The following is a 10,452-nucleotide window of genomic DNA, read 5'->3' on the forward strand; positions in this document are numbered from 1 at the left end:
ACAAAATTTCCATCAAATTTGTCCATCTTTTGCAGATTTTTGGAATTTCTTGTCACAATTCAAGTGGGTGTCCGCCAATTTCCGTCATACCATCGAGAATCATCATGTTTCGCGCTCCTTATCGCCACGCCGCTGCTCACTGCCTCTGATTTCCGGCCGACCACCACCATGCCAGTCAAAAGAGGTCATTCGTTTGGGTCTGCCGTCGCTAGCTCATCTTCATCCGACACACACTCCAATCGATTCGTTTCTCGGGAGGCCTAAGAGAGGTATGAACACGCCAGACTCAATCGTAATCCAATTGCTGAGCGTGAATTATCTCTGGATTTTCATGAATTTGTTTCTTTGGGGATTAATAAGCGTAAATGGAATATATTTTGAAAAGTGCCCGAACCCGCCATTGTCCCGGTGGTTAGGGAATATTATGCTAATGCCCCAGCCCGAGATGATTCTAAAGCCTTTGTCCAAGGGAAACTTGTTCCATTTGATGTTGATACATTGAATAGGTTGTTAGATACACCTGCTGCTGATCATAGTCAGTTTAGGAATTTTAAGTCTAATCCAGATTATAATCTGATTTTGAGAGAGATGTGTTATGCGGGTGCACAGTGGCACGATCCTCTCCGGTTCACTCATTTTTCGGAGCAATTTCTGAAGCTTGAGCCGGCTTTATGGTATGCTTTCATAGCCCGACAACTTTTTCCAGTGCTACACACAGTTGACGTGCAGGCGGACTGGGATATTCTTGTGTATGCCATCACGAAGCGATGGCCGATTGATGTAGGCACTCTCATCCACGATTCCATTGTCTACTCGATGCGGACTCCGTCGGTGGGCCTCTACTTTCCTCACACCATCACCGGCCTTTGTCGTCTGGCGGGTGTACCGATCAGTCCAGATGAGAAATTGCTGCCACCTTTTAAGACAGTGGATGAGAAGCTCGCCACCTCCAAGCAAGCGAAGCCCAATTTGGAGTTTTACAGCGGCCACCCTCATGTTGGGAGTTCTTCTAGCGTTCATCCTCCGCCAGCACCTCCTCTCCATACCGCCTAGGACATGGCCATTGAGAGCTCCGCCTTCAACCATTATTCCATGGACTATTTTCAAGCCACTTCCACTCATCTCCATAATGTGGAAGACATGATGCGTAGCATGGCGACTCAGTTGCGGCTGGATACATCGGGCTTACGAGTGGCACCTCATTATCCACCTCCATTCCCGTTCTAGTCTGACATGCTAGCTCAGTTTGCTCCAGTAGCACCTCAAGATCCCTCCATTCCAAAAGAAGACGAAGAATAGTCACCAGGGGAGTTCTTTTTGTTTCACTTTTTGTTGTTGCATTTGCATGTGTTTCTGTTGTCGTTTATGTATTCTGAAGCATTGAGGGCTGATAAGTGCATTTTTTATGCATTAGTTCGTGATATTTTTATGATTACTTTGTGTGCATTCATATTATTTTTTGTGTTATTATGTGTTTTATTACATTTGTTTGCATTTCATTCTCCGGGTTCTATTTGTAGGAAAAATGAAATTTAAAAGAGTTTTGAAGAGAGGAGAAGAGAAGAGAAGAAAAGAGAAAAGAAAAAAAAGAAAAAAAGAAAAAGAAAATCTAAGCCCTAAAGAATTTGTTTGCACTACATGTTGTGCAAACACACACATGTAGTGCAAACGGGAGAGAACAAGCATGTTAGCGCTAGAGTTGGTGCAAACAATATGAGGTTAGCGCTAGAGTTGTGCTAACGCGCAAGAAAGAAGATAGCAACCGCACGGACAAGCTGCGCTATCGCGCATGATTCAGAAAAATAGGAACGCGCGCGAGCAAGGGGGATGGTGCGCACGAGCGCAGAACTAATTTCCAGCATACTTGAGGTTAAGGCACGCGCGAGCGTGAGTAATCCGGGTGTGCGCGCGAGAGGAAGTCTGGGCATTGTTTTGTAAAGCTACGCATGCACGAGGATCCTACCAGGCGCGCGCGTGTCGCGGAGTCAGAAATATTTTTAGAATTGTATTTCGTGAAGGAAACAAATTGGTATGGGATCCGGGCACTATAAATAGGAGATTTTAATATTTTTCAAGGGTTGGAGAATTTTAGACGCAGAGAACGGGAAAAGGCGGCTACGACTACTGCTTGGGAGAATATTTTCTATTCTTTTCTTTTATTTTCTTTTGATTTTTCATGATTAAAAACTTTGTTTAAATCATGAATTTATTTATTGAGTAGTTTTCTTTCTTCGATCAAGACCACGTGATTGGGCCAGACAATTTATGTATAAAACTTGATTTGTTTATTTGAGATTTTAAGACTTGATTTTATTTTATTGATTATCGAATTTATATTTGTCTTGTGAATTTCCTGGCCAGTTATTTTCTTGCATGATTAATTGATTCCAATTCGACAGAGGAGGTTTCGATTTTGATCACTTCGATATTCAACATAGTGTAAAACTGATTAGAAATAGAATTCGGTTTCATTATGCGGTTTGGGTGTAAACTGAATTTCTACAGTTCATAATGCATTCAAATTTTATTAGAATTACGAAAGATTAATCCGTCAAAATTTGAATAGGTTTGATTGTTCTAGAAATAGTCCTTTGAACAATTTAGGAAAATTCCCGTGAATTAAGATTAAGTTTGATGTCTTAGATCGACTGCTTGTTACATGAATTGTCTGGTACCTACGTGAGTCCTTGATCGAGCTTTTCCCAAATTTGAATTAAATCCAAATTTTCCTGCTGCGTTTTAGTTAATTTAATTTTATTTGAAATTTTAATTATTAGTTTAAAATCTGAATCACTTTTATTCATTAGTATAGATTAAGTAAGAATAAATATATTTTGGTATTCATATATATATACAGTCCTTGTGGGTTCAACATCCAAATTTCATTCACTTTACTATTACTTGACCTGGTACACTTTCCAGTTGATTTTTATCATACCGATTTTAGCGGTCAAGTTTTTGGCGCCGTTGTCGGGGACTGTTTTGATATCAGAATTTTTATTTCGATTGAGATTAGACTGTTTTTATTTTATTAAAATTCTGATTTTTTTTAATTTTTCTTTGTGATTTTCAGGTACTAGCTTGTTGTGCATGCATAACATTCGATCTAAGGAGCTTCTACCACTTTAATTGGAGATCGAACGCACTCTCAGCAAGATCCGAAAAGCAAGGAAGAATCTTAATCTAGTACTTGAAATAGAATCTGAATCAGAAGAAGACAAGGCAAACAACCGTACTGTTTGGGATCTGATTAGACCGCCAGTTGAAGGGTATGGATCTAGTATCGTTCGCCCCGCTGTTGAGGCGAACAATTTTTAGATGAAACCCTCTACTATTCAGCTGATCCAACTGCAAGCAAGATTTGGGGGTGTAATGCACCAAAATTATCTTAATGGACTTTATTTGAGTTTATCAGAGATTTTAGAAGTCGAGGGCCGATTCTATTTGGATTAGGGACTAGAATGAAATTTTCAGAATTTTCATGGACTAAAACGCAAATATGGGAATTGTTAGATATTTAAGAGGCTTTGACTCTTTCTTTCCACTCCATCTTCTCCCTTCCAACCGCCTCTCCGTCCATTGAAGCGACAAAAGCTTCCCCAAGATTTTGTGATTTCGATTTTAGCTCGATCCGTCCGTTGGAATTCAATCTCGAGTAGATATCTGCGATCACAGCGTCGAGTGCTCCGTTTGGAAGTAAGTTTCTCTGATTTCTACGAGGTTTGAATTTTTGGATGTCTTTAGAATTGATTGATATTCGGAGAGGATGTTCTTGAGGTTGCATGATAGTATATCTAAGACGGTTCGAAGATCTAACGACGATCGGAATTGTTATGATTTTCTTAGTGCTTTTCGAAATCTTTGAATTTGAGATGTGTTGGGATTGGATTGGAAATGATATGTATTGATTGAAATGAGTTTATTGGATTGTTGAATTGCTGTCTGCGTTTCCGGTTTGATCAGTTATAGCCGTTATGCCGTCAGTTTGAGTTTTGGATATCGTTTCTATGTTTTGATCGTATCCAGTTTGAGTGAGCTTTTGATGACGATATTGATCCTTATGACTCCTTCTGATAGGTTGAATTGAAATCAGCAGAGTTGTGAGATAGCAACTTTGGACAGTTTGGAAGATTGAAGTCGATTGAAGTACCTTCGAAGCGAATAAGGTAAAAGATGACTTAGACTTGAATGAAACGATTAACTCGAATCCGAATTTATTCGAGTGTTCCGAAGAAATTCACATACTTGCATGATTGATTGCTTATTTGACATCATGATTGAATGTTTATTTGAAATCATGATTGAATGTTTATTTGAATTGATGATTGAAAATATGATTGAATGTATGAGATGACATATACATTCATATTGATCCGAATGATTATTCGTTTTGAATTAGACGATATGGAGATTATATTTGAGTGGCCTTGGTAGGCGAATTACTACAAGTGTCGATTAACTCTCTATAATGCTCTGGAGTCTAGAGGATTAAAATATACCTCGTCCACCTCGAAAGGGGAGTTCGGTGTGATTGTTGGATATTTTTAACCTCGGGATCCCAAATCGAAGAAAGAAAAAAAGAAAGAAGAATTCCATTTGATTATCTGAGTCTCATAATCCAGAAGTTTTAAATACATGCATATCATTTTAATTCAGTACTTGAATGGATTAATTGATTATATGAGGAGTGAATTCAAATCATGACTTGATATGTTTATTTGATTGCATGTCAGTCTCTTTTACTGGGAATATTATTCTCACCGGATTATCTGGCTGTTGTCTTGTCTTTGTATGTGTGCTTGGCAACAGGTGGGGCAGGACCGAGTCAGAGATCACATGGATAGGTGGACGAGTTGATAGAGTGAGGCCTTGGTGTTTTAGAAGTCGAATATGTAATCGAACTTAGATTGTATTCAAACTTGTATTGTATTGCATTTAATAAGCTAGACTGAAGCATGTTCTAATAGTTCGAGATTGTATAACTCTAGAAATACCTTGTATTGGATTATGCATGATGTTTGGATGATTTATGGATATAGTGACCCTGCATTAAATCACCTACTAACTGGTAACTAATAGCATGCATTAAACTTAATACAGCGAAATACTTAACAGAGTAAAACGTACGAAAACATAATCCATAAATTATATATCAGCTTAGTAAAATATATCTAAACTTAATACTGTAGTGATACAACAATATCGAAAAACTTAAAATTAAACATTATACAGCTATATCGAATCCTGCTGTATAATAAACTCCTCAAGGCTCCTGCTCCCTAGTCCTGCCTTGAACTACCAGCTCCGTCCATCCTGCGACCTGCCCCATGGAATAGGGTGTCCAAGATAATAACTAGGACGTGAGCGCTAACGCCCAGTACATAAACATGAGTAAACATATGTATATAGTGCATGCAACATGATGACTGGTAAAGGGTCATCTGAAAAGTCATGCTCAGTACCGGCGCCACATGAGTGATGCCACCGTACGGATCAACCTCTGGGTGCAACCACACTCTTCAAGTACACCAGAGTAGTCAGACATAAATGTCGGCGGTACTCTCAGTGATAGACTATCGAGTATAGAGCTGAGCGGCTCTATAATCAGGTATATTAAGGTATAGGCTCAACGTGTATATGCACATGACATATGAATATAGAAAGCGGTAAATCATATATCATGCCATATAATAATGCCAAATAAATGCAACATATAAACATGTATACTAGCTGGCAATCTCAGTCAATGTGTACATACCTCTAAGATAGTTCAAGTATAGTAGAATCCTAGGTTTCAAGCCTATATTCAGAAGTTCATCGTATCACTACACAAGTTCTATAAGCCTTAACTAAGCTAATAAGTACTCCCAAAACTTAAATAGATTCCCGGACTATACCTTCGTCCTTTGATAGCCCTTTGAAGTCGCTAGTCCCGGATTACTAAACCACTCCTTGGTTATTTCAGAACCTCTATTATAACCGATAGGGCCCTCAAGTGTATAACTCACACTATATAACTGAAGAAGAAACTCGGGAATTCGTATTCAAATTATGACTCCAAAGAGCCCTATTTATTGCCAAAAATCCGTCGGATTTCGGAGCATCCGAACTGGGTTCGGACCGTCCGAACCTGCATGTATGACACTTGTCAAAAATCGCGGATTAGTCATCTAGCATTGCTGTTTGGGGGAGTTCGGAGCCTCCAAACTGGCTGAGTTCGGAGCCTCCTAAGTGCTGCAGGGTTCGGATCCTCCGAACCCAGGTTCGGATGGTCCGAACTTTGTATTTGAGTTCGGATGGTCCGAACTCATTTCAGTGCCTCCGAACTGTCCGAGACCCCCAGGACCCTTTCTACCATTTTTGGACATTTCGGAGCTGATTTTCCACTTATTTTTACCAAATAAGGACTCCTTAATCATGTTTTGCCACATTTAAAATTATATGCCATATCATAGCATGGAAAGTGGAACTTGGCTATCACCCTTATATGCAGCGATCCCTCTGGTAATTCTGAAGTCCAATTATGCCCTGGAATTAGTTAATTACTAACACTTATTCATGTTTAACGTATCATTATCTTAAAATGGAATCTGGGTTACTACATTCTCCCCACTTTTAGATATTTCGTCCGCGAAATAAAATCTAAAGACAAATCAAGATAATAATATGAAACATCAAACCATGTTTTATTACAACAACTGTAATTACATCTTTACATGGTAATAAAAAATACACAGCAAACAACTCAGGATATTCTGCTCGCATATGGCTCTCGGTTTCCCAAGTTGCTTCTTCAACGCCTCGGCGCTGCCACTGTACCATCACAAGTGGTATAGTCTTGTTCCGAAGAACTTTCTCCTTCCTGTCTAGGATACGGAGTGGTCGTTCAACATACAACAGATCTAGTTTTAGCTGAACATCAGTAGATTGAATTACATGTGATTCATCAGCTATGTACTGTCGAAGTAACGACACATGAAAAACATTATGTATACTGTAAAGAGATGGTGGTAACGCCAAACGATAAGAAACATCTCCAATCTTCTCTAGTATCTGGAAAGGCCCAATGAAACGAGGTGACAACTTGCCTTTCACACCGAATCTCATCAACTTCCTGAAAGGTGATACTCGTAGGAACACATATTCACCAGGCTCAAACCGCAATGGCCTGCGATGAATATTAGCATAACTGGCTTGTCTATCTTGAGCAGCTTTGATCCTCTGCTTGATCAAATCTACCTTATCTACAATCTCCTGCACCAACTCAGGACCCTCGACTTGTCGTTCTTTGACTTCATTCCATAATAACGGAGTACAACACCGTCGACTATACAATGCCTCGAAAGGTGCCATATCAATACTACGATGATAACTGTTATTGTAGGCAAATTCGATCAAAGGTAACTGATCCTGCCAAGACAAACCAAAATCCATGATAGAAGAACGTAGCATATCCTCTAGCGTACGAATTGTCCGCTCTGACTGCCCATCATTCTCCGGATGATATGCAGTGCTCAAAATCAGAGTGGTACCCAAAGCCTGCTGAAAACTACCCCAAAAACGTGAAGTAAATCGCGGGTCTCTATCACTAACTATACTCACTGGAATCCCATGTAATCGCACTATCTCCTGGACATATAAGCGTGCCATGCGATCATAAGAATACTCCCGGTTGTAAGGAATAAAGTGTGCTGATTTTGTCAAACGGTCAACAACGACCCAGATAGCATCACACTGACGTGAAGTCATAGGCAAGTGAGTGACAAAATCCATAGTCACGTGCTCCCACTTCCATTTGGGAATCTCAAGATTCTGCAGTAATCCACCTGGTCGTCGGTGTTCAGCCTTGACCTGTTGGCAAACCAAACATCTCGAAACAAATTGATACACACTCCTCTTCATCCCTTTCCACCAGAATCTTGTTCGCAAGTCCTTATACATTTTCATGCTTCCAGAATGAACTGATAATCGACTCCTGTGAGCTTGAGAAAGAATATCGTTCCTGAGTTCCGCAACATCAGGTACAACCACTCGATTAGATAAGCATAATAATCCATCTGCCTGAAAATGGAATCCAGATGTATTAACCCCATTGGCTAGATGTGCCAAACGCTGAATCTTAACATCAGATATCTGAGCATCTCTGATCCGAGAATACAATGCTGGCTCAGATAGAATAGTATACAATCGAATCCCATTTCTCCCTTTCCTGTGCTTGAGCGTAAAACTCAATGAACATCACTCTTGTATCATATGAGATATTTCATTAGTTTGAAGTGCAGACAGTCTCACCTGCCGACTCAAGGCATCAGCAGTAAGATTAACAGAACCTGGATGATATTTGATTTCACAATCATAATCCTTCAGAAGATCCATCCAGCGTCTCTTTCGCATATTCAACTCCGCCTGAGTGAATAAATACTTCAAACTCTTGTGATCCGTAAATATCTCAAATTTCTCGCCATAAAGATAATGCCTCCAAATCTTGAGTGCAAATACAATGGCGGCTAACTTGAGATCATGTACTGGATAATTATTCTCATGCGTCTTCAACTGTCGAGAAGCATAGGCAATAACATGTCTATGCTGTGTAAGAACACATCCTAACCCCTGACCAGAGGCATCAGTATAGACAACATAACTTCCTGATCCAGAATGTAGAGCTAACATAGGTGCAGTAGTAAGACGTCTACGCAGCTCGTGAAATGACTCCTCAAAATCCGAGGACCATATGAAGGCAACATCTTTCCGTGTAAGCTGTGTCAAAGGACTTGCCAACTGTGCAAAATTCTCGATGAACCGATGGTAATCACCCGCTAGACCCAAGAAACTTCGAATCTCAGCAACCGTCGTCGGACGAGACCAGTTCAGCACTGCCTCTATCTTACTTGGATCAACAGATATCCCTTCACTAGAAATTACATGACCGAGAAACACTACCCGATCAAGCCAGAATTCGCACTTGCTTAATTTTGCATACATCTGCTTATCTCGTAACGTCTGTAAAACAATCCTCAGATGCTGTGCATGCTCATCCTTGTCATGAGAATAGACAAGAATATCATCAATGAAGACGATGACAAATCTATCCAGATATTATCGAAATACCTGATTCATCAGATTCATAAAGACTGCCGGTACATTCGTCAAACCGAATGGCATCACCAGAAATTCATAATGCTCGTATCTGGTCCTGAAAGCAGTCGTAGAAATATCTGAGTCTCGTACCCGCATCTGGTGGTATCCAGATCTCAGATCTATCTTCGAGTAAACAGAAGTACCCTATAATTGATTGAACAGATCATCAATCCACGGCAAAGGATACTTATTCTTGATGGTGACACGATTCAACTGCCTGTAGTCAATATATAATCGCATCGACCCATCCTTCTTCTTGACGAACAAAATAGGTGCTCCCCACGGAGAAACACTCGGACAAATATATCCCTTATCAAGCAGATCCTGGAACTGCTGTTTCAATTCCCTCATCTCAGACGGTGCCAGACGATAAGGTGCTCGGGATATAGGCGTAATTCCTGGTACTAGATTAATACCAAATTCAACCTCTCGAACCAGAGGAAAACCAGGAATCTCATCAGGGAATATATCAGGAAACTTGCTGACAACTGGTAACTGATCGATACCCGGACTACTCGTGGAGATATCAACTGCATAAATGAGGTAGCCCTCCCCACCTGACTCTAAGACATGACATGCCTTCAAAGCCGAAACAAGTGGCATCGAAGGTCGCGCACCCTCTCCATAAAAGTACCAGCTATCACCCTCATCCGGATGAAACTGTACCAGACGCTGATAACAATCCACAGTAACATGATACAAAGTCAGCATATCTATTCCCAAAATACAATCAAAATCTGCCATCGCTAGAATCATCAGATTAGCAGACAACACGTGACCCTCAAACTCTAGAAGGCAACCCATTACTAGACGCTTAGTCACTACCTCCTGCTCCAGCGGAGTAGATACAACTAAATCCATATCTAATGATACATAAGGTAATCTATGTCTCTTAACAAAACGGCTATAAATAAAGGAATGCAATGCTCCAGTATCAATTAAAACAAGTGCAGAAATACCACATAACAAAAAGGTACCTGCAAACATGCGATCACTTCCCTCAGTAGACTGGTCTTGAGACAGAGCAAACACTTGCCCTTGTGAGTGTGGACGGTAACCAGAAGAACTCTGTGGTGCTGGCTGCTGACGTGGAAAAGTAGAAGCCTGAGATCCAACCTGTGATCCCGATCCACTAGCAGAACCCATATGCTGAGGACAATCTCTCCGCAGATGTCCCTGCTCACCACAAATATAACAAGCACCAGTAGCCTTCCGACATGAAGCTGCAGGATGTTTCCCTCCACAGTGGCTGAAAAATTCCTCCTCCTTCTTCTTCTTCCCAAAACGGAATGTACCTCGTGAACCACGAGAACC

The sequence above is a fragment of the Henckelia pumila genome, chromosome 3, assembly GCF_033568475.1.
Source record: "Henckelia pumila isolate YLH828 chromosome 3, ASM3356847v2, whole genome shotgun sequence".
NCBI classification, from domain to species: domain Eukaryota; kingdom Viridiplantae; phylum Streptophyta; class Magnoliopsida; order Lamiales; family Gesneriaceae; genus Henckelia; species Henckelia pumila.